This window comes from Chinchilla lanigera, unplaced genomic scaffold (assembly GCF_000276665.1).
Source record: "Chinchilla lanigera isolate Chin_1 unplaced genomic scaffold, ChiLan1.0 scaffold00120, whole genome shotgun sequence".
Lineage (NCBI taxonomy): Eukaryota > Metazoa > Chordata > Mammalia > Rodentia > Chinchillidae > Chinchilla > Chinchilla lanigera.
The window spans coordinates 2,434,923-2,460,573 of NW_004955521.1; the positions used below are offsets into that span (position 1 = coordinate 2,434,923).

At 38.2% G+C, this 25,651-nt stretch overlaps 1 long non-coding RNA gene across 1 annotated transcript in view; it reads right to left on the reverse strand.

The window, feature by feature from the left end:
- Nucleotides 1-2,154: 2,154 nt before the first annotated feature.
- Nucleotides 2,155-25,651, reverse strand: part of LOC102015042 — a 34,874-nt gene continuing 11,377 nt past the window's right edge. Inside the window, exons 3-6 of the long non-coding RNA XR_264607.2 lie at nt 3,689-4,173; nt 3,079-3,217; nt 2,470-2,649; nt 2,155-2,183 (exon numbers count right to left, since the gene is read on the reverse strand). This is a non-coding gene — a long non-coding RNA (uncharacterized LOC102015042). The remainder of the gene's footprint in view (nt 2,184-2,469; nt 2,650-3,078; nt 3,218-3,688; nt 4,174-25,651) is intronic.

Sequence of the window (25,651 nt, forward strand, 5' to 3'; positions counted from 1 at the left end):
GCAGAAGGCAGCAAAGCAGCAAGCAATGGCAACAGCAGAAGCAGCAAGCAATGGCACCAGACCTCTTTCTGCCCCTTATATTCTACCCCTTATATTCACACATGGGTGTGAGGCAAGCAGCCCTCACACCCATGGTGGGGCACCATTAACCCCAGCGTCACTCACCCTTGACCCAGCAACCTCCAGAAGCCCCACCTATGAGTGCATGGGGCGGTGGTGAGACATTTGTGCACAAGCCAGTAAGTTATACAGCTCTCCCAGAGGCTGATGTATTTCATGAAACAAATAACCACATTTGTTATTATCAACACTGGTCTCTCCAAAAGCGCCTTTAAGTATCTGGAAGCTATCAGGCTGATAATGGTAAATACAAGCTTTCTAAACTTTTGATTTTCTGCTTGAAAGCTCAACCTGTATCATTGGCAACAAACACAATCAGTTGTTTTTCTTGAAGTAACCAGCTTGTTTCTTCCATATTTAAGAAAATGCCTGCCAAAAGCTCAAATGTGAGTCATCACAGTGTGAATTTCCATCGTTCTTGAGTAGAAATTGTGCCCTGAAAGAGAAAGAAAAACAAGATACAGCTCATAACTTCCTGATCAAACAGTGCTTTCCCTCCAGACAACCACCATGCCCCGGGGTATGGCAGCAGCGCCACACACATGTGTGTTAGTCCCGTGGCATCAAACGGCAGGAATTCAGAGTTGAGATCCTAGGAAATAAGTGACTATTCTCCTTCAGTGGGGGCATTCTTGAGAGAGGCGGCTTTGTATTTCAAATGATGAGCGTGTGGCAGTGAAGACCACAGTCATTAGTGACGGAACTTGGTGCTCTTGCCACAAACAGTCCACCATGGCACTTTTATTCATAATTGCTTTCTAGCATCGGGACAGACAGCAGCAAAATGAGAAAGGCAAAGAAACTTCAGAATTAGGATAAAAAGAGTTTTGACCTTACAGACCTCTTACAAAGGTCCAGGGACACCCAAGTATCAGAAGGCACCCCTCTGAGAATTACTGAGCAACAAAATAGCTTGGGCAGTTTTGTGTTATCTGAAGGTTAAATAACAAAGATCAATGCCTTTGGATACTGCAACCGCTTAAAACTAACTTCCAGCCAAGCATGATAGCACACACCTGTCATACTAGAATTCTAGGTGACTGAGGCAGGAGGATATCAAGTTTGAGCCCAGCCTAGGCAACTCAGCAAGGCACTGTCTCAAAATAGTAAAATTCAAAAGGGTTGGAGATATAGCTCAGTACTAGGGCCCTGAGTTCAATCCCCAGTACTGGAGCACAAAAATGAACAAACAAAAAATATAACTTGTTTCTGTTTTTCTAATCAAAAAGCCCAAATCAGATTCTCTGCCTCATTTGTGACCACATACCTGCATTACCCTCATCTATCACTTTTCCTTTTCCTCTCATTTCACAGGTAAAGATTAACATTAAATACTTACAATGTTCACCATATAGTTTTTAAAAAACATTAAAGAGGAAGAATGTGACTTTAATAACATAAAATTCTCCACCTAAGAAAGTTTCATGTGTAAGACTTCAGTTAAAGTCTTCATTCACAGTGAGGTACGCACACCCATATTTATAGCAGCACAGTTCATAACACCTAAATATCAGAAACTGCCTGTCTGTCTGTCAACGGATAGATAGAGAAAGTGCGGTGTTCATACACAGTGGAGTACTACTCTGCCCTAAAGAATAATAAATTTGAGTAACTTGCAGAAAATGGATGAACCTTAAGACCACAATAAATTCTGTAAGAGAAATAAATCAGACACACAAGCTTAAATATCACACAGTTTCTCTTATATGAGAAATTCAAAATATAAATAAAGAACAAAGTAAAAGACAAGTAATAGGAATTAGAGGGTTAGACCCTTTCTTAAAGGGGAAGAGGATCAAGATATGAAGGAAGCAAGGAGGGAAGGAAGGGGATGAAAAAAAAAATTAAGATTGCTGTGTACACTTACCAGCTCCACACAAAAAACGTAAACTTAATGTACTGCAAACCTGTACTAATAAATATTTAAGAAGACAGTCATGGTGGCAGATACCTGTAATCCCAGCACTCAAGAGGCTGAAGCAGGAGGACTGCCATGAGTTAGAGGCCAGCCTGAGATACATAGTGAGTTCAAGACCAGGCTTAACTGCACAGCAAGACTCTTTCTAAAAAAGAAAAAAAAATTTTTAAATTAAAAAGACTTTGAAGTTTAGTACCAACTAATATTCAATACTGACCATAAGCAAGCTACTATAGCGTATGTTTCATCTTCAAGTTATATTTACCTTTTATAACTCATCAGATACTGGCACATTCTTTAATTAGGAAGATTGAGGTATACACATGTTGACTACTTGCTGGAGGTCTACTATGGTGCCCTTACACAAGGCTTCACATTGACAGAGCCTCTTTTCTATTGCCCTAAAATAGGACTTTTAGGTCATAACTTACCCAGATCCCCCAAGAGAAGCCCAGGAAAAAGGCTCTCTTTTTCTGCCAACTTTTCTCAGCTTCCCTCTTGGGGAACCGCTGCCTTTGGGACAGACAGCAAATTAGGTCTGCGCCTCAGGGTGACACCACTACTGCGACAACAGACATCCACAGTTGCCCCTCAGTACCTGAAACACAAAACTGTCAAAGAACAGGGATTTCCTATGACCCTTGCAGTTGTCAGTCAGGCAAGAAAAATAAATCCAACTTTGACCAACATTTGAAAATCAGGAAGTTAAGAGTGTGCTATTACACTGTCAGAGGAGAGAAGAGAGATCCTGAAACTAAGCACACAAAATCCTTAAATCTTCCTCTGGTTTAACAGTCAATTATGGCCTCATCAAAGGTCTTTGCCATCACAAAATTTTGTTTATAAAAATTCAGATTTCACCTGGCAAAACCAAAGATCAAAAGGCACGCCGCATGTTTGGGACTGGGAAAGTCTTTCCTAAGACTAGTGGTTTTGCATCAGAGCAGATGCAGAAGAGCCTGTGGGACTGAGTGAAGACGGGTAGTGCTGGCTGAGGGAAGGTGCTGCGCATGTCCCTCTGGCCACGCGGAGTAACTCACCTGCCCAGGTAGGTGGAGCTGAGTGCAGCAGGAGAAGACCTGTGGAAAGCATCATTGGGCAGGAGGGAGTCATTCATCAGTCACCTGCCTTTGGTTGAGGAAGTCTGGCAACTGGAGAACTGCTGTCTAGATCCCTTTTCTATGTGAAGGAGAAGACTTTTGCAATAAAACAGGCGTTTTGTCATCTTTTAACAAGATGTCCGCTTTATTTTTTGAAATACAGAAAAGATAAGTGAAAACAGGAAATCTTCCAACAGGTCCTCTTCTATTCAGTGAAAACAGAAAATAAGATTTTAAACTATATCAGTACATGTTCAGCTCCTGTAGTTAAAAGTATATATGACTCTTCATGGAGTGCTTGAAGAGCAACATTAAGCAGCCCTTCTATGAATATTGTTCAGTATAAAATTTAGGTGTAGGGAGCTTTAGATTTCCTCTAAAATCCTGCACTATTAGGAAAATCATGTATGAGGATTGCTCATGCAACAGCTTGCTTTAGTTCATTCTTTCACTTGTAAAATCCATAGGAATACGTCAGAAATGGTCAGTTCATGAATATTATTTGCTTTATTCCAAATGAAATTAGACCTGGGGAGACTTTGCTACTTACCGGTATTGTAGCAAAGCAAAAATCTGCTCCTGTCTCAGTCAAGCAGAGCATTAGATAAAACACTGGTGCTGTGGGGCCAGTCCCTCTGGAGGGTTTGCTCGTTTGCCTTCGTGCAGTAAGTATTGGCACACTGGGTCTCCGGGAATATCTTGAAGCTGGCCTAACAGCACATTTGCTGTATTTGTTTTTGAATATAAATGGTACTCAAAACTATGCTTGAAAATTAATTTCTGCTGAAAAACAATAAACACTAATAAATTCAGATTTTGTTTCTGCTAACAATTACTTCATGAAGTTGTTAGATGTGGTGGAAAGACCAGTTCACAAATACACTTTGCAGCAATTAAATCCCTTTGAAATCCAACTATGCCAAACTGGATGGATTCTTCTCAGATCCTGGGAGGGATATCAATACAGGCCTGCATGGTTTCTATGACTTAGTGTGCACAGGAAGAGCAAAGGTGTCCATTAGGTCAAGGTTGTTGCTGTGAAAACAAAGAAAATTAATTTTTAACATTTGGGTCAAGACAAAAGAAAAGTTACACAATCCTTTCATGAAAATACATTCTTAGTTGATGTGGACAATGAAAGGAGCAGAGAAGATACTTTTCTACTCCCTGCTTTATAACTATTGTTCTAAAATCATAACAAAGGCCAAGGAGGGTGCTTTCTCTGTGGGTCCCTAAGTCTAAGATGTGGAAAGTGCAGTTACAGCTCTCTGGCCTGCAGTAGGATCCAGAGATGGTCTGCTCGCCCTGCAGGCTGGAATGGGCAGATTGACGTGCTTAGCCCATTCTCCCAGGCACAGCCATCTGTTTACGCTGCGCCGGGATCACAGTGCTAGGGATTGCTTAGGTACCCTTGGTGTGGCCTGCAGACAATCAGGCCTGGAATGCTCAGCTCTGAGCAGCCTCGAGAAGAAGGAAACTCATTCTGGCGAAGGCTCCCAGAGGCTTCAGCCAGTTTTTGTCCTGCTGTGGACCTCAGACCTTTCCTCCTGGGTCTTTTGTGCTAACCTTCCTCAACTGTGAACAGGGGATGAATCCCTGGGTCCTCCTCAGAGTTATGCTCATATCTCTGTTAAACTTACAGTTTCTCAAGAGGTGACTGTCAAGTGGAAATGGTAATATCAACACAAATAGGGAAGTTTTACACAGACGAAACCAAAGTGTCTCTTCCTTAACACAGAGCAAGGTAGACAACTTTGAGGTAACAGAATAAGATGTTTTTGACAGTAGGAGACTGATCTAGAAAAAGATAGGTAAACTATAGTTAGTCATCTGCCTAAAGATTCCTGCGTGACAAGCAACTTGAAGGACCAGGGTTGGGGAGTTCATTATGTTCTGTGCTGGCCAGGGCAATGGCTTGCAAATAAGACATCATTGTGTGCATATGTCGGTAAGAAAGAGTGTAAACTAAATTGATAAAAGCAAAGTTAACAGCATTTACATTCATTAAAGCAGTATTAGTGAGCTTGTAAAATTCTAAAGAAGTAGAAGTGCATAAGATGAAGAGCTGCAGGAGCAGCGAGGCTGGCCCTGTTGTCATCCACGCAGAAGACGCGGCCTGTGGACCTCAAGCAGGAGCACTGCTGGGCAGAAATGCAAGCTAGCTGTACTCAGTGGGTCCTCTCTGGAAATATCTGGCAGGAACCAGGGATGAAGGAGATTAGCCACACTTCTCTTCCTCACTTGAATTTGCTGTATTTATGTGCATCTCAGATAAACCAAAGTATAAAAATATGTGGTGAGTTTTCTGCTTTCATCCTTCTTTTCCCAAGAAAAATGTGATATATATTTTGCAGATAGGAGCACTGCCCTGTGAAAACAGAAGTCAAAGTGAGAAAACCAGAAAAGCCATACACTGCCTTCTCTAATTTCATTCATATCAGATGCCTAAGGAGTTTAAAGAAAAAAGTAAGATTCCCTCTTGCATCAGCTGTTTATAATTCTTCAGCAATCTTGTCTTGGTTCCAGATCATATTGCCGGGTCAAGGCTAAGATCAGAATGCCCAATATAGTGTCAGTTTGTATTTTAGAAATTGGTTTGTTAATGGCATTCTAATGTCTATCATCATATAGCAGGAACTATATTAATATTTCTTTCTCTCAGGCACTGTTACACAGATGTCAGCTCGAATCTCTATAGAAGCCCTCTACAAGTCAATCTTCCTGGAAATGTATTAGTGATTCTGTGGAGTTTCTAGAAATATAAGAAGTGTGAAAATTATAATTGGAAAAGAGAAACTTTTTAAAAAATTAAACTTAGCTTGGAATGTGTTAAATCATTCAGCTGGATGACAATAACTGCCCTGCAAATTATTCAAAAGTACATTCAGCTAATATAAACTAATAATGCACAGATTAAATTCCTCTACACTGTCTCAATATGTCAAGTGTTTGTACAAATCATACACATAAGAGTGCTGTGTGTTTGGGGTGAAAGCGATGCCCAATGCTAATATTTCACTATTATGAATTAAATGAATACAAAATCCGTTTGTAAAATGTTACTGATGTTTCTCTTTTAACATAACCTTTATGCTGTGTTCAGAGAGCAAAATACAGATGTTTCCCAACCTGCAGGGCTGGAGAAAGCCTGTCTGTAAAGAGCACAACTGTAAACCCATGAAAGGTGTGTAAACAGATGACAGGGACAATTACAATGTGGAATTGATTAGGTTCTCAATTACTAAAAGCACTTCGCCTGCATTATTCTTTTTATGCTACTCTTTGATGACAAAGAAAACATGAATAGCTCATCAGGACGGCAATATGTTCGTGTTTTGAATTTCTCTCCTTAAGGGAACATCTGTAGCTGTAGTTGAGGCTGTAGAAAGAGAATGAGTTTGCATGGCTTCTTATAGGAAGAGGAATTATAATTATAATCATTCAACCCACAAGCAACATCAGTCATTTTTAGTTTTTCAAAATGGCCCTGAAGAGTAGGCAAAGCTCCTACATGAAAGCAGCAGTAGTGTTAGAGGGGAGAGGTTAGGGATAGGTCCTGAGAAAGCACGGCAGGGAACTGGACCTATTAGGTTAGGAGCAGATGTGGTAACTGGTCCACTGTTGTAAATTTGTGCATAAAATAATCATTATTTATCAAGAATTGATTAATTGCATCTGCTTCCATGAATATATGTAATGCCTGTATCTTATGGAAATTTCTTCTCTGATTCATGCTTTGCCTTTTCAGCTTATCTTACAGATGCTGAAGAATCTCATAAAATAATCATAGTCAAGATTTTAGAAATAAATATCACATGAAGGGCTGCATTCAATTCAGGAGTTTCAAAACGCCCACCCCGGCCCTAGAATAGACCAGAACTTTCAGGGATCACTTCAAATGACCCCGTCTCCACACTGGATCTCTCCACTTACTGGGACTCTGAATGGCGTTGCCATTTCTACACCCTGTGCCTTGACGAGTTTGGATTCTCAAGACTTAATTGGGAAAGGAGCCCAGCTTTGAGGTCACAAAGAAAGACTGTCATTCCAAAAGTTGGCCGTTCACCTTAAAAACATCATTTCCCTGTGGGCTTTTTGTTGTTGTTGCTTTAAGTTTTGGTTTTCATTATGCTCTGTTTTTCAAAGGCATCAAAACAGCCAGCCTGTGACCCATACCAGAGTTGTTAGAACAGAAGGATTAATTCTAGACTTGGACCCAAGTGCTGGCAGATGGTTCTGAGAACGAAGTTGGGAGCATGTTTCAGAACACTGAGAACTCATGCTTGTAATGTGCAGATGTGGTGAGACTGGAGTAAGTTCAGAGGAGTGACAGAGATGATTAAAGGGATAAAAAATGGTTTCTGAGGGAATGCTAAGGGGATTCTTTTTGCCTTTATCCCAAGAAATGAGAAAATAATGATTATTAACTTCAAAGCCAGTTTGTGCTTCGTGTCAGCAACAAACTCAATGAATGGAAATGGGCTTGAATTAAAAGCAGGAAAGAATTTGGTGAGAGGAAAAAGAATTTCACATCCTTCAGAGGGAGAAATGTGGCAATCTGAGGTCATGGAATCCACATTTGTAAACAGTTTTTAACAAAGGACTGTGGCACACATCTTTTAAAAATCTAAGTTCATTGACTTTTTTCTTGTTTTTTTTCTGGCTAGTCTAGACTTCAGAGTAAATGCTGGAAATATGTAAATACTTCACTTCCCTGCTTCTTGCTCTCCTCCAAACCTCACAGTCCACACTATAAAGGGAAATTCGTACCTAACTCTCACTTATCAGTGGTCAATGTTTTCTTGATTTTTTTCTATTTCAGCACTTTGTGGAGACAGATGGGGAAAAGGAAGTGCAAGATTATGGCTAGTCAGGGATGCTTAAAGAGAAGAGAAATAGGCAGAGATCTGTAAGAGAGCATATGTCATTGATCTTGTCTACAAGCTAATTGAGAACATTCCCATGCTTTGCAGGGCAATACTACTTCTGGGCTCTCAGGATTTAAGCACTGCTCAATAGTTCGACATAGGGCAGTATGCCTGCTGGATACCAAGACTGGGGAAGCAGTAACTCAATCTGTCTCTGAGCTCCAGTGCAGAAAAACTAAGAAGACCCTGCTTCTGTCTAGAGAAATCTCCACATTTACTTTTTAAAGAATAATTAATAATAGTAATAATAGTAATAGTAACAATAGTAGTAATAATAAAGAAAAAAATTTAAGCCTTTATTCTAAACAGTCAAGGGCCAACCGACTCCTCTGTTTCTTTCTATAGTCCAAATTTTCTTTCTTAATACTCTTTTTTTGGGGGGAAGGGTATCGAGAATCGTCTTTTTTTTTTTTAAGCAACCAGTTCTGCCCAGTGAATGGCCAAAATGAGGCCCCAGCCACATGTAAAAAAGAGCAAAAGCCTCCACTGGTGACCCACAAGCTGGCTAAAGACCCAGGCAAATCTCATCACCATATGGAGTCCCCATCTCCTATGAGAAACCACAGGGGTGTATGCAGGGGTGACATGAATGGAGTGCTGGATCGTAAAATGTTATTCACATGTGAGAGATCATTGTTATTGTTTCCTGTAATTATTCTGCCTAATAACAAAAGGAAAATAACTGATTTTGACACCCAAGTTTTGCTGTAAATAGGCAGAATGTTGTCATGAATATGCAAAATATTATGATCATTGCCATACCTAACTAATTGCATTTGAAACATGCTGGCCATAAAATAATTAATTAGCAGTGCAGAAAGGCATCATGATACTAGCTATAAATACTAAACATAACTAATTATTTCCGTCATAAAATGGTCCTGCCAAGTAATTTATAACAAACCCGGCGTGGAAGGCAAAGCCCAGAGTCCTCCCACAGCTTGCCGAGCAAGGGCTGTGTCACCCAAGGCTTTCTATTTTGTCATATTGTTGGGATGAGTGGATACCAATTTGAACATAAACTAAAATGAAACTAATCTAGGATTTTCAATGTTCTTTGAGCTGTTGGGTGATTGTGGTGGAAAATTCAGGCAGATCCTTTTGTTGTTGACATCAAAAGTGGTAGGTCACTATGGACCTGCGGAGTACATTCTGAGCTCAAGCAAAAATTGATTTCCTTTTTTAAAAAGCAGCTGGCATTACAATGAATAGCCTTCTTTCGATTTTTCTTCTCCAGTGAAGCATTCAGTGAATGCAGCAGGCATAATAGGCTGAAGTAAACAGTGTCAGGTTCTGTTATATCAGGAGCTCTTTTAAACCAAGCAGACAAGCTATCATCAGTGCCTGAAACCCTGCAAATCATGGCAGAGTCAGAAAATGAGTTTGTTTCCTGACCAGTGTGTTGATGACATTTTGAAGAATGGAGGGAGGCGCTTTGCTAATCACTCTGGCTGCTGCGTGCTCCATTATGATGCCATCTCGTTAATGAGCAAAAATAATGTGCCTGGATGAGGCGGTAATAGAATTAGAGCCTCCGCGAGCTGGACTCAGGACTGTCATGAGCATTCTCTGATCCTACGTGAAACGTGTGAGAGGACCTTGGGATTCATCTCTTAAAATCATTTATCAGAATCCTCTGGCCTCATTTTTTTTTCCTGGTGGTTTGAAAATAGGAATTTGGCCTACATCATAACAAAGTATCTCGCCCTACTTTTTAGTCCTTGGAGTAAAGACTTCATGACTAACTCAAAGACAGTCCAAATTGTGGGTGTTTGTCCCCCACGTTTGTGAGATGAGTGGATATAAACAAGGATTTGGTAGATGGACAATGTTAAAATACATTCATTTCATAACAGAATTGAACTTGTAATTATTTCACTGTATCCTAAAGAGCTTGAGACTAGCATTAATTATATTCTAAAAAATATTTCTTTTGAAGTATACAGCCTTCTCTCCTACATAAACAGCAATGCTACAGCTCATTCAACCCTCTTCTGTACCAGCCAGGGGGAGCATAAAGGTCTCCCGAGAGCCCGTAGAATTCAAGGCAAGTACCATTCACATGCAGCAGCTGAAGCTCCGCCCTGAGAGTCTCTCTAACATGAATCCTCTGCCCACTGCTCTCTGGATGAGAAGCTCCTGCCAGGACAGAGGAACTCCCAAGGCACCCCGATGGGTAAGTGCCCATGGGCAAAGCCAGGAAAATAAATACTTGCCACATGGTGCTGGGGACCCCTTCTTCTTCATCCTTCACTGGAATAAAAATGCTTTCTCACCAGGAGGGTGTTTCTAAGCAATCGCACCTCTAAATAGAATGTAATTATGGAGGAAATTAACTTCACAGCTGAAGAGTGTGTTGTCATGATAATTTAGAAGACTGGGAAGGATGTTTTCTGAGCAATCCCTAATCTTTTCTTCTTCTTTCTTTTTGGTTATCGCTTAATGGTATTCATTAAAACCGATAACAGAAATTGCTTCTCTTTAAATTTCCTACTGAGTCTCAATTTAGTTGAGTTAGACTTTTCTTGAAACAATACATTAGTGTCATGCCCAATTGACTTGGTTGTAAAGGAAATAAATCTCCTATGTGACTTTGAAGCTTGCATCTGGAAATGGTTAAAAATAAGCACTCTGTCAGTCCATTGTTCAAAGAATGATTTGGGTACCCTCGTCTCAGTCTCTGTACACTGTCCCCACTTGAGTTCTGCTGTGATAAACATGTGAGAGTCCTCCCTGCAGTGTCCAGCAGAGTCCTCCAGAGTGTTGGAGGTTATGTGTGTTCAGAACACAGAAGCGGTTTACCTTCTATTACTAGCCCACAGGTCCCTGCCTTGGGTGCACAATCACCCTGGGTCCCTGCAAGTCAGCATGCAGCCTTCCTGTGAGCCTTCAAGGGGTCCAGATTAGAGTCAAGAGGTGCTAACAAAAATTATAGTGAGCACTGGTGTCCTTTAAAAGTAAATTTCACCCTCAAGTAGTTAATAGAGAAAATGAATCTTCCTCTCCCTCTATACTTAGCAATCTTAAGCTTAATGTTCAGGTTGGTTATGTAGAGTCACCCAGATTTGTGACATGCGATCAATCCACCATTTACTCAAACTGGATGGCTAGATTCAACACCCAAGTGGTATGGACGGTGAGAAAATGGTGATAAATTCTACTTTGGTCCTCCCCACTAATATACCAGCATGGTTGAACCACATGAGACTGAGTCACTATGTCCACATTCAGATCTTCAAGATGGTAATCCAGCTGAGTCCCGGGTACAACAAAAGCCAGGAAGGGCACCTCATAGTTGAATCTGAGCCCCTGCCCTGCTGTGAATTGTATAATCTTCATAACTTGTAAGTCTGTTGTTACTAGAATTTCTCTTATTTTAATCCCTTTTTAAAAGAGAAGAAAATTAAAGCTTGGGAAGATTGAAGCCACCCAGCTAGTGAGTGGGAAGACCCAGATCTAAGTTCTGGACTTTTGGTCTCTTGGAGCCAAAATACATGAAGATGGGTTGTATCCTCTTGATTTCGCCATTGGCATCAATTTTGGAGAAGACACTGTCACTTCTCTATTGTTCAATTATTTCAACTGATAGTGTTATAACCAGCCGCATCAGGGATGTGAATGGGCATGGAAGTGGTTACTTTATCCTCTCTTAGAGCAAAATAGGAGAGGACCAATCTTTACTATCTGTTGTATACACAAACAGTAGTCCTTCAATGTGGGCATTTTGTCTGCCTTGTGTGAATGAGAAAAATGAACGTCCAGAGAATATAATGATTTGGCAATTTCACGCAAGTCTACAGTAGTGGAGCCAGGCTCCAACTGAGATATTTTGTCCAAATGTCACATTGAAACCAGGGTTGGGAAAATAATTTAAAATCTATAAGGTTTGTTTCTGTGAATAGAAAAGAAAACTCCCCAAGTACACTACTGACATTGTTGAATTTAGAGTCCTCACTGTTTAAATCTTCAAATCCAAATAAAAAATAAGGAAATGACCTTAAAATCATTAGTCTCAATTTCTCATGGAATAAAGCAGAATAAATATGTTGATTTTCCTCATTTTGTTTGGGGTTTTGTCACAGCATGTCTCAGCTGGATAACAAAGAAGTTAATATAAAATGAACCAAACTGGAAAGCACAATGACAAGATTTGGCAATCGTTTACAGTTTAGCACTCTGCTGTGGAACTCATTACAAATCCAAGTCTGTGTGTCCTCTACCAACTCCCTGCCTTTTCAACAACTTAAACACATCTGCAAGGATTAGTAGCTCTTCACTGTAGCATTTTCTTTTTCCTTTTGTTACTAGAACATTTCTTACAAGAAAGTCAGTGTCAGATGTGTAAAATGATATAGTGTGCAGTTTTGCAGAAACAAAAGGTGTTCTGTAGAATACACATCAAGCAAACACTACAGTGAGCCAAGCATTGCGTGAATCTATGACATGAATAAATAGATGGCACTTTGCATTTGTAAGTTCTTTTCAGTGCAGGAGTAAACAATCACATGACCTGGAAATACAGCCCTTAGGACTGCAACAGAACCGGTCTTCACAGTAGTCCAAAAATACTACAGTCCTGGATAGACAGAAAAAGTGCTAAAATTGATCAATGTCCCAGGAAGACTTGATATAAGTTTCACATAAGACAAAAGAACTATGTCAATCTGAATATCGTATATAAAAGTTCAAACCAACTGTCTAAACTAGCCATATTATCAAAATGGAGAGTCAACTTACTCATGAATTATATGACTTTATCATGTAGTTGGTTGCAAGATGTAATATCAAGTACTATTTTCCACATAAATCTGATGGTCACAAAGGAAACTACAAAATGCTACCAAACTCCCAAAGCTAGAATGCCCAGCAGCAAGGCACATGTGTGCTCTTTCCATGTGCACTTGTTCTGTTAATAGCAAATGGTTTCAAACATTCCCAAAGAGGGAGGCGGGTGTGTAAACATAGTTGCCTTCAGTTTGAAAAGTGTGCAATATTTTATAGAGCCAGTATGTCTGGAAGTAGAATTTCTGAACTAATGTGACATAAAAGTCTTCTAGTGTTAGTAATTCTCCATCCTCTTCAAATAAATTTTATTCACATATCTACCCCCTACAGTGGCAGAAAACTGTTACTGTGGCTGTGCTCTGTCTTGGCTTAGCAAGAGAAAATGGTTAAGAGCAAATGGTTAGTGTCTTACCACTTTCAGAATAGATTCTCAGGGACTAACATCAGCAACAGGATGGACTAAAAAATGGAAGAAACAAATATATTTCTACTACGGTAGATTTGAGAGAATGCCAGAGTAGAGCAAAAGTTGTGGAGAGCAGACTGAGGATATCCACAGAGGAAAGAGTAGGGAACACCTTGCTTGTGCCACCCTAGCCCCCAGTCAAGCTTCTGGAGCCCGTCCTTCCTAGGGGAAGTGCTAACTCAAGACTGCAGCTTTATCCTGGCCACCACCAACACCTGCAGCCTTCACCACTAGGGGTCTCTGAAATTTTCACTGGTACCAAGCTTAACTCATGATCAAGTAGAATTTACCTTGGAAAATAAAGTTCACTTAATGTATGTTAGTCAATGTGAAGTTGGTTTAATATATGTTATTCAATGTGATCTACAGACAAAAAGAAGGAAAGACAAAAATTACATGATCATCTCAACAGATGCAGAAGAAGGACTGGACAAAGTTCAGTATCCTTAAGTAAAGCACTCAACAATTTATGCACAGAAAAAAAATTTCCTCAACATAATAAAGGTCATTTATGCCAAGCTCCCAGATAACATCACAAACACCACAGAAAAACCTAATTTTTTTCTTTTAAGATCAGGTACAAGGCAAAGATTCATATCACTTCTAGTCAACATAATATTGGAAGCACTAGTAAAGGTAATCAGACAAAAAGACTCATTCAAATTAGAAAGAAAGCCATAAAATTATCCCTGTTTTTAGATAGCATGATTTTATACATAGAATATGAGTTTTTAAAAACTCTACCAACCAGAAGTGACCTAGAATAGCAAAGACAATCCTGAGCAACAAAAACAAGTCAGGAGGAAACATAATCCCAGACTTGAAATTATACTACAAAGCTACTGTGATACAATCAGCATGGTACTGGCAAAAAAAATGGAGCAGATTAAAAGATGCAGGACTAATGGAGCAGATTAAAAGATGCAGACACAACTAAAAACACAGTCTATGATAAAGGGGCCAAACATGGTCACTGGAAGAAAGATAGCCTCTTCAATAAATGGTGCTGAAAAAACTGGCTCTCCACATGCTGATGACTAAAACTAGATGCATGTCTATCATCATGCACTAAGTTAAAGTCAAAATGGATCAAAGATCTAAATATTAAAGCAGAAACACTAAATCTACTGGAAGAGAAACTAGGTAGAAATCTTGAAAACATAGGGGTAGGCACATTCTTCATGAACAAAACCCAAACTGCGTGGGAAACACTTCAAAGAATCAACAACTGGGATCTCATCCTATTAAAAAGCTTTTGTACTTCAAAAGAAATCACCAAAAGACTGAAAAGACAACCCACAGAGTGGGAAAATATTTTAGCTAACTGTCTCTCAGACAAAAGACTTATATCTACAACATATAAAGAATTGAAAAAACTTAGACCTCCCAAATTCAAAGATTCAATCCAAAAATGGGCATATGAGATGAATACACATTTCTCAAAGAAATACAAATGGCAAATAAATACATGAAAAAATGTTCAACATCATTGGTCATTCAAGAGATGCAAATTAAAACAACACTGAGATTTCATCTCAGCCCAGTAAGAATAGCTACCATCAAGAAATCAACTAACAACAAATGCTGGAGGGGCTGTGGGGAAAAAGAAACCCTTCTTCACTGTTGGTGGCAATGTAGACTGATGCAACCACTTTGGAAATCAGTTTGGAGATTCCTCAGAAAATTAGGATTAGAGGTCCCATTTAACCCAGTTATTCCCCTTCTAGATATTTTCCCAGAAGAATTAAAAACATTATACCACAGTGATATATGTGCACCCATGTTTATAGCAGCATAATTTGTCACAGCCAAATCTTGGAAACAACCCAAATGCCCATCAACTGAGGAATGGATAAAAAAGATGTGGTATTTTTATACAATGGAGTATTACTCAGCTATAAAGCAAGATAAAGTTGAGGCTTTTATAAATAAATGGATGCAACTAGCGACCATACTCATAAGTGAAATAAATCAGACCTGCATGCATAGTCTGTATTGTCGTCCTTGTGTAAGAATCTGAAAGAGTAAATAAAATCTGAAGGGTACGATAGATATTGCGAGGGGGAAAGAAACTGTTCAATAGGAAAGAACAACTGGGGTGAGGGAAAGGAGAAAACAAAGAAGGAAAGGGAAAAAATATGTACATATACACAAGATAGCTAAGATAATTGTACTACTAATTTCTATTGGTTTATTGAAAGGAACAGTTAATATTTAATTGTTTGATCAACTTTGCATACCTATATCTGATAATCTGAGCATCTACTTTGAAGATAATAACAAGTAATACAACAACCACTGTTGATTTCCTATCATTATGTTTTGAAATTCTGTATCATTTTTATAGTTTTTGTGTTTTTTGTTTGTGTTCTTTTCCCTTTAAAATAAAAAAAAATAAAAACTCTACCAAAATACTGATAGAACTCAAAAACAAATTCAGTAACATTGCAGGATACAAAGTGAATACACAAAAATCAGTTGCATTTTTCATCACCATAATGATCTATCTCAAAAAGAAATAAAGAAAACTCAAAACAGAAATAAAGAGCGAAATAAAATAAAGATCTTTTTTGAATGGGAAGGGAAATAAGAGGAAAAGGGGCTGGGGAGGGGTTGGGAATAAAGAATGAATGAAGGACTATTATGTACTTGTACCAACTCCTCACAAGTAATGTGATCATTATGTATTGCAAATGCATACCAATAAAAAAGATACAAAGAAAACAATCCCATGTAAAATATCATCAGACAGAACAAAATACTTACACATAAATTTAAACAGGAAGATAGAAGACCTGGTTACTGAAAACCATAATGCATTAATGAAAACAACTAAGACAACACAAATAGTGGGAATATATCCTGGGTTGGATTGGGAGAACTAATACTGTTATATGTGTCCATATACCCAAAAGTGATCTACATATTCAATGCAATTCCTATCAAAATTCCAAAGACATTACTCACAAAAAGAGGAAATAATCCTAAAATTATATGAAGCCACAAAAAAACCAAATAGCCACAGAAATTTTCAGAAATAAAAATAAATCTGAAACTATTGCATTTCTTAATTCCAAATTATGTTACAAAGCCATGGTAATCAAAACAGCATGGTAATAGCATCAGAGCAGATATGGTGACTGAAATGGAATAGGGCCCAGAAATAAGTTCAAATCTACACAGTCAACCAATTTTCACCCAAGGCACCAATAAGACACAGTGAAAGATACACAATCTCTTTAATAAGTGGTGGTGTTGGGAAGAAGAATGAAATTAGACTCTTACACCATACATAAAAAATTAAATTAATATGGATTAAGGATGTAAATATCAGACCCAAAACTATACAACTCTTAGGAGAAAACATAAGGGGAATACTATTTGACATTGTTCTTGGTAATTTTTTTGGTTATTGCACCAAAAGTTTGGGAAAAAGAAATGAAAAGAAGGGGAGGGCCAGGGAGAGGAGGGGAAAGCAAGGCAAGGCTGAATGTGGTGAGGCACCCTTATAATCCCAGTACTTGGGAGGCTGAGGCACTGCAGAGGAAGCAATCAACAAAATGAAAAACCAACCTTAAAATTGAGAGAAAATATTTGCAAACCATGTATCTGATAAGGTGTCAACATCCAAGATATAAAAATGATTTATAAAACTCAAAACAAAAGAAATCAAATTTTAAAATTGACAAAGAACCCAGATAGAAACTTCCCAAGGAAAACATACAAGTGGCCAATAGATACATAAAAGGATGTTCAACATCAGTAATTATCAGGAAACTGCAAATTAAAATCACAAATGTACTTCTTGCTTATTAACATGGCTATTTCCAAAATAAATTAGAGGTAAAAAGTGCAAGTAAGATTGTGGAGAAAAGTAAACCTTCACACAATTGGTAAAGCTGTTACAGAAAACAATATAGAGAGCTCTCCCAATTAAAATGAGAACTACCATATGACCTAGCCATTCCTCTTGAGTATATACTCAAAGGAAATAATATTGATATACTTAAGAGATATTTGCACATCCATATTCATTAGCATCACCTACATTAGCCAAACTACAGTAACTACCTAAGTGTCTGCTGACAGATTAATGCATAAGGAAATGTGGTATATACAGCATATTCAGTAGAATATTATTTAACCTTAACACAGGAAGAGCTCTTGCTATTTGCCATGATACAGATGAAGCTGGAGGATAGTGTGCTGTGTGAGATAAGTCAAGCAAAGAAAGACAAATACTGCATGTCTCACTTTTTGTGGAGTCTTTTCAAAAATTGCATGTATAGGAATAGACCAGAATGATGGTGGTTACCAGGGCCAGGAAAGGAGACAGAAGAGGAAGTTGAGGCTTGGGTATGATGTAATGGGGATATGTGTGGTAAAGGATACAAAGTTGCAGTTATGCAGGATAAATAAGTCGAGCCATCCTGTGTACAGCATGAAGACAACTGTTAATAATAGTGTACCCATACTGGAAATTCACATACTCTTAGTACAAAATTTCTAAAAGATAACAATATGAGAGGATGGGTGTGCTAGCTGGCTTGGCTAGAGTAACCATTTCATTATGTACATCAAAACACCACCGTGTACCCCTTAAATATGTACAGTATTTAATAAAATAAAGACACATTTTACAAAAATAAGTATCATATTCTCTCTCACATGCAATCTGCTTTTTAAATCATTTATACAAAGATGGTGCCTTGAGAAAAATATATTCTTAAAAGACTCTTATTAACTTTTATTCACAGAGCTGAATGAGGCCAATTTCCAGGGCAGGAGTGCTGCCTTCTATAGAAAACTCCATCTTATTTTAATTTTTAAAGAGTGAGCCTACTGGGCAGTAGGCTATTGAATCACCATTGCATGTGTTTATTTCATGGCTTTAAAGTTGCACGCTAGGGAGTCCTCTGGAGTGAGGTTTGTTTTTCTGCAGAGTGAGTACTGCCAAGACAGCAGTCTCCTGTCCCCAACGGGTGCTCCTAGTGCTGGCTCCCCAGCCCCACGTGCATGACCTCCACAGAGAGGGAAAGAGTTAACCCCTTGGGCTCTGTCCAGTTCTCTAATTTGACATCGAGTTTGGAATGCAGAGCTATGAATTCCTATTCCTGGATGCCCACTCAACAGCCTATGAAATGCAACTTTGTTTCTTGGGATTGAGGCCTCTCTGTCTTTTATAATGGAAGTGATGGATAATGCTGACCTGCAGGAATTAATTAGTATAATTTACTTGAAGGTTTCTTGCTAACGTCATTATAATTCATCTCCATAGGAGTCATTTGATTATTGACTTTCTTGCCAATAAAAATTAATACAGCTAGTTACTAGTTACAGATTATTAACCCATTTCAGTCTCTGTGGCAGTATAACAATGTAGTACGGGGACATCAGGACCCTGACCCTGATTACCCATTCTATTTCCTGCACAAAAAATGAAACTCTATCATGTTCTTGAGCCCAGCACAAAGGAGACATAGATCACGAAAAATGGGCTAGCCAGGTCTCTTAAAACTACTCGGAACTGGGGCTGGGGATTTAGCTCAGCGGCACAGCACCAGCCTGGCAAGCACAAGATCATGAGTTCGATTCCCAGTACCGGAAAACAAACAAACAAAAAAAAAAACTACTCAGAACTGTGAAATATTTGGGTTGCAGGTCCTTCATTACATCTCTAAGTATACAGAACTGGGCAGGGAGGATGAGATACCTGCCATATCAGGAAAACCTAGTGCCACTGCAGGTGGGTTACATGAGGCTTAGCATTCCTGAGCCAGTAGTTTACCATCAACCCTATTAATGAATTAATGCATTAATTACTCTAGCTCCTAAACACAACCCTGTCCAATAGGAACTGCTTCTGATCCACCCTTGGACTTGAAAGTGTACTGCATATTTTTTGTTAATACCTTGTCATTTTCCTGAAATATGCCAGGGCAGGACTGCTGCCTTGTATAGAAAACTCAATCAAATTTATAAAGCTATTTTTAGCTGAATATTATTTGTATGTGTGTGAAAGACCCATGTGCCTACTGTAAGTGAAATAGATGTGAGTTATCCCGTGAGTTTGTCCAGTCTATACAGACATAAAGAGTAAAGGAGAAAAGCTGAATTAAAGTAGTTTCCAAATTGGAAATACAACACATAACAAAGGAGAAAACCATTAAAAATTGTTTACTGTTTGATTTGTATTTACTATTCCCAACCCTAAATAACTTATGTAAATTGTTATTATACTCATTACTATTTTCAGCCCAGAGTTTCTGGAGAATGAGTTAAGGTATAATCCATCTTCGCCATGAGTTTTTGTTTCCTGAGTGGTTTTTTGGGGGGTGGCTTCTGTGTTTTTGTTTGTTTGGGGTTTTTGAGGCAGGGTCTTCCTTTGTAAACCAGGCTGGCCTTAAACTCTCAGTGATCTTCCAGCCTTGGTCTCCTGAGTGTTAATATAGGCTTGCACTACCGTGCCTGGCTCTCTTGTAGAAGGATTCTCTAACTAACATTCCCTCTGAAGTATATGTGACACAGCTGGACTTGTATGAAGCAATTTTTGCCCATGAAGTTAATTGCATTGGCCTTTCTCTTATAAGAAATCCAGTATAGTCACTCCAGGGCAACTCTGGTCTATGAACAGTTATCAGATGTCAATAGTATGAAATCCAGCCAGGGATATACCTCAGTGGCACAAGTGCCTGCCTGGCAAGTGCAAGGTCCTGAGTTCAATTCCTGGTACCAAAAGAAAAGAAAAAGAAATCCAAATGAAATAATGCACGATGATTTGGGATAAATTACAATAAAATCTTTCTGGGAAAACTAATCTAAACTATCCTTCAATTGCATAAATACAACCTCCAAAATCTAAAAACTGTAGACTTGAAGAATGTTTTTACAGAGGAAAAATTCAAACACTGCTCCAGAGAAACTCCAATAGGTTGACAAAATTCTGAAGTTGTTGTTCATTTCCAAAATTAAAAAAAAAAAGATAAACAGGTTATTAGTCCCACAATGGCCCCTAATTATTGCATGGTAAGTCTAAAATACTATGGCATGTGCATGTTGCAAAAATCACCAACTTTGTCAACTGGAAAGTCGTACTATAGGCCTGACTCTAACAATAAATAGATCTATGCTTGTATGTATGTTATCTGGCAGGGACTTAATTTTTACCAGTAGAAACCAGACATATGAATTGCAGCCTGAATTATGTTTGGTACCTGGGAAATATACATATTACAATTCTCTCTCACTTTTTAAAATAAAGTAGAAGTGTTACCCTAAACACTTAATATAGTGGAACTAGCTCCATATTACAGATTTTGCTATTGCCAAGTATGTATAGTTTTACACTCTAATAAGAAAACCCTTTAACTCAACAATTATATCTGAATTCCAAAGCTACTTATAATGTGTTTACATACTATTTGGCCATTTGACTCTTGTATGGTCAGTATTTTTTTATCAGTTCTTTCTGGAAGAAACAGGAGCAGTAGTAGGAAAAAGAATGGGTTCAAATCCCAAGTCTGCCACTTAGAAGTTGGGTGACCTTGGGCAAAGACACTCAAAGGTCACTTTTCTCATCTATCAAATGAAGATAGCATTAGTATAGCTTTAATAATTGAGGGCTGGGGACATAGCTCAGTGGCACAAGTGCCTGTCTGGCAAGCGCAAGGTCCTGAGTTTGATTCCTGGCACCAAAAAAGAAAAAGTCCTTCAAAAAAATAGATTTAATAATTGTATTTATTAAGAATTTTTAAATATTTTGTTTTTAAGACACGTGTATATGACTCAGCTACAAATTGTTCAACAATGATATTATTAATAAAGTAAAACAAGGCCCACCATACCCTGGTGGAGCAGGCCTAGTGAGCTCCAGGGAATGGGCCCAGTGCAGCAGGACACTGTCTCCTGAGTGGCCCCTCAGAGCCAGAACTTGGTGAGTGAGATGAACCAACGCTGTGCTTCAGTACACAGACATGTGAGACAGGAGCAGCTGGGTAGACCACCATTTTATTTCAAAGGGTTCAGGGTGCATCCCAGAAGCAGAAAAGTCCCTGCCAAAGTCTCAGAGCAGACTGCCAGTAGCTGGGAAGCAGACTAGGGGGACTTCTATTGAGAGATAGGTGCTGGGGCCACCCAGACTCCACTCTGGTGGCCACTTTGGCCCAGCAACACAAGCAGGCAAGCAGCCTGAGGCACAACAAGGGCACATCCCCTGCCTTACAACCAGCAGGTAAAAGGAGCTAGTAGTATAAAAGAGAGTAAGCTGTGCAAGGTCCAGAAGGAGCCAACTGTACACAGGTCTAGAAGTAACCCCAGGCTCTCTCTACTCAAAGGCACCACAACAACTAGGCGAGCACAGAAGAGATAAAAGTGGTAAGGAGAAATGGACATCCAAAACATTGTCTGCTGAAGACCATTCACAGCCCCCACATCCAGAGGACAAGATCAACCCCACGCCCAGCACAAATTCTACTGCAGACTTCACAGTGTTACACAGTACATTTCTGGGATTCAAGTTGGACACTACCACAGAACCGTGAACACCTGAGGAATGTTACTGTTTTTCTTTTTCTTTGTTTGTTTGTTTTTCCTTTTTCAGTCTGGTTGGGATGTTCTTTGTTTGTTTTTGTTTTTTTTTTTTTACTACGTAGGTTTCTAACCTTGACTTTTCTTTTGTTCTATTTGTCTTCTTTCCCTCTTCTCTCCACTATCTCTCTTGATTTTATTATACTTTCATGTGAGTAAACCTAGTCTCTTCTCTTTCTGGTTCCCTTCAATATTCTTTTGCTTTTTCTTTCATTCTTTTTTTCCTTTCTTTCTTTCTCTCCTGTTTGCTCGTTCAGTTTCCCCAACCTTGCATGATCATCCTTTGCCTTACAGTTTTGCTCCCACTATATTTCTCCTCATTTATCTCTCTGGTTAGTGCCCTATTCCTCTTAAATACCCACCAAAGAGGATAAAATTAATTTACCAAGGGTAAACTCATTGCATACAAGTTCCTGGTATGTGTTGGATTTTGTTATATAACTGTAGAGTTTACTTTTGTGGTTTACCAAATTAGTAGTTACAAAATTAATAGTTGCCACAGTTTATGAGTGGCTAGGCTGCTCTTGATGCTATTGTTAATGCTAGTTGTACTATTTTAGCAGGATGTCATGTGTGTTGTAATCAGATTCTCTCCCTCATATGACAACGTGATCATCTGTGGTAATACCCATCAACATAGTCCAGTACCAAAGGCTAAGGTACTGAGCCAAATAGACTGCAATTTCTTATCCCCAATAAATTGGGAAGCTAGTTTCTTGGGATAGAAATAAAGACCAAGAATCACCTATACCAAGAAGACAGCACTGAGAAATGCACATATCCTTGGGAAGCCATGATGTTAGTGTAAAGCTGTTTACCATAAGACATCCACAAGTGGCAATACAGAAAATAAAACAAAATAGAATATGACAAGATATAGAAGCAAAAAGCAGTCCTAGACCTCGTACAGACACAAGACAACTCCAGAGCACAATAAGATAGAAGAAATTAGAAGCCACACATTGGAGCTTTCAAAAATTATAGCAGCAAAAGTGAAAAAAAAAAAAAACAATTGAGGTGGCTATTAAAAAATGATCTCTCAGCTAAAAAAAGAAGATAATCAAAATGAAAGACATGCCCAATGAATCCAGAGTAGATACAGTTAAATAAAAATAGAGGAAGTTAGGAAAACCATGACTACCCAACATAGGAAACAAATGGAAGCCTTGAAACAAACCAAACAGATACCTGGGAGGTTAAAAATTCCACTGAAAGTATATGCAACAGATTGAACAAAGGTGAAGATAGAATATCAGATCTATAAGACAGGACTGCAGTTGGTGACCACAAAAAGAAAGATATCTTAAAAATAGCAAGGGACCATGAAAAATCAATCCAATAGTTGCAAGATGAGTTAAAAAAGAACAACATAAGATTGAGCAGAGTCAGTGAAAAAGCCAGAGATAACTCAAACACCATAAAAAATTTCTTTTCAGAAGTAATGACAGAAAACTTCCCAAAAATGGATAAAGAATTTAACATACAAATAAATGAGGCAAATAGAACTCCAGTAGCCATGACCAAAATTAATCTGTATAGAGGCATATAATAATCATGATTCCAGAAATTCAGCACCTGAACAGAATATTAAAAATGGTTTAAAAAAGAAACATGAGATCTATAACAGAAAACCCATCAAAAATGACAGCAGATTTCTCAATAGAAAGAAGAAGAGCCTGGAGTGAAGTACTTCAAGCCTTAAAAGAAAACAATATCCAATCTAGATTTATGTAACCTACAAAACTGTCTTACAAAATTGGTGGAGAAATAAGATACTTCCACGACAAAAAACAACTGAAGAACATCATGATAACCAAATCAGCTCTCCAAAATGCTCTGAAGGGTATTTTAGAAAAAGATAAAGAGAATCACTATTCCAAGAACACCAACAGGAAGAACTATCAAGCAAGGCAAGGAACTAAATAGAGGGGAAAGACAGGGTACCATCAACAGGAAAATAATATGAGAAGGATAAGCCAACATGTACCAGTTATAATCACCAGTGCAAATGGTCTCAATTCACCAATCAGAAGAAACAGATTGGCAGAGTGGATCAAGAAGCAAGATCCAACAATATACTGCATACAAGAAATACATTTAACTCAAAAGGAAATTCATATACTCCATGGATGACAGGAATCCAGAAAAAAGCAGGTGTAGCTATTCTATTTGCAGACAATATGAATGTCAAGCCAAGACTAATAAAAAAAGACAAAGAAGGGAAAACTGCAAGAAGAGATAACAATCTGAATATATATGCACCAAATACAAGTGCACCCAACTAAAGAAAATAAATATCAATGGACATGAAAAATCAAATAAGCATTAACACAATTGTAATGGGCAGAACTTAATACTTCACTGTCACAAATAGACAGATCAACTAGGCAAAAAATCAACAAAGAAATAAAAGATCTAAACCAAAGCTGTGAAAAAATGGACTTAGCAGATGTCTGCAAAGTGTTTCATCCCACAACATCAGAATACACATTCTTCTCAGCAGCACATGGGATATTCTCCAAAATGGACTATATAGAAGCCCATAGAACATGATTAAATAAATGCAAATGAATTGAAATTATCTCATAAATATTATCTGACCATAGTGCAATGAAATTGGAAATCAACAGCAAAAGAAACCACAAAATTAAATAACACACTCCTGAACAATCAATAGGTCACAGATGAAATTAAAGAAGAAATTAAACAGAATCTACAATTAAATGATTATGTTGATACAACATAGCAGAACTTATGAGATACAATGACAGCAGTCTTAAGGAAATTTATAGCAGTAAATTCTCACAACAGAAAAACAGAATGGGCTTAAATAAACAACTTAATGTTAAAACTCAAACTTCTACAAAAAGAAGAACAAATGAAACCCAAAGATTGCATAAGGGTGGAAATTATAAAGATGAGAGCAGAAATTAATGCAATACAGACAAAGAAATCAATAGAAAGAATCAATGAATGAGTTTGTTCTTTGAAAGACTGAATAAAACTGATCAATCCTTTAGCCAACCTTATCAAAAAGAGGAAACAAAAGACTCAAATTCATGCAATTAGGAATAAAAAGGGTGAAATCACAACAGACCCTGTGGAAATCTAGAAGATCATCAACATCTATTTTTGAGAACCTGTACTGTGACAAGATGGAAAACACAGAAGAAATGGACAGATTCCTAGATACATAAGAATTACCAAAATGGAATCAAGAAGATAGAAAAATTCTAAATAACTCAGTATCAGTCAATGAAATTGAAAATGTAACTACAAATTTACCAACAAAGAAAAGCCCAGGTTCTGATGGATTCATTGCTGAATTCTATAAGAAATTTAGAGATCTAATACCAGTACTTATGAGACTCTTTAATGAAATTGAAAGTGAAGCAATACTTCCAAACCCATTCCTGAAGCAAGTATTAACTTGATACCAAAACCGGAGAAAGACCCAATCATAAAAAAGAACTTCAGGCCAATCAGCCTAAAGAACATAGATGCAAAAATTCTCAAGAAAAGACTGATTATTGGAATGCAGCAAATCTTGAAGAGGATTATTCACCATGACCAAGTAGGATTCATCCCAGGGATGCAGAGATGATTCAACATACTCAAATCTATAAATGTAATACACCATATCAATAGAGCCAAAAACAAAAATCACATGATCATTTCAATAGATGCAGAAAAAGCATTTGAAAAAATCCAACACCCATTCATGTTAAAAAAAAAAAAAAAAAGCCTA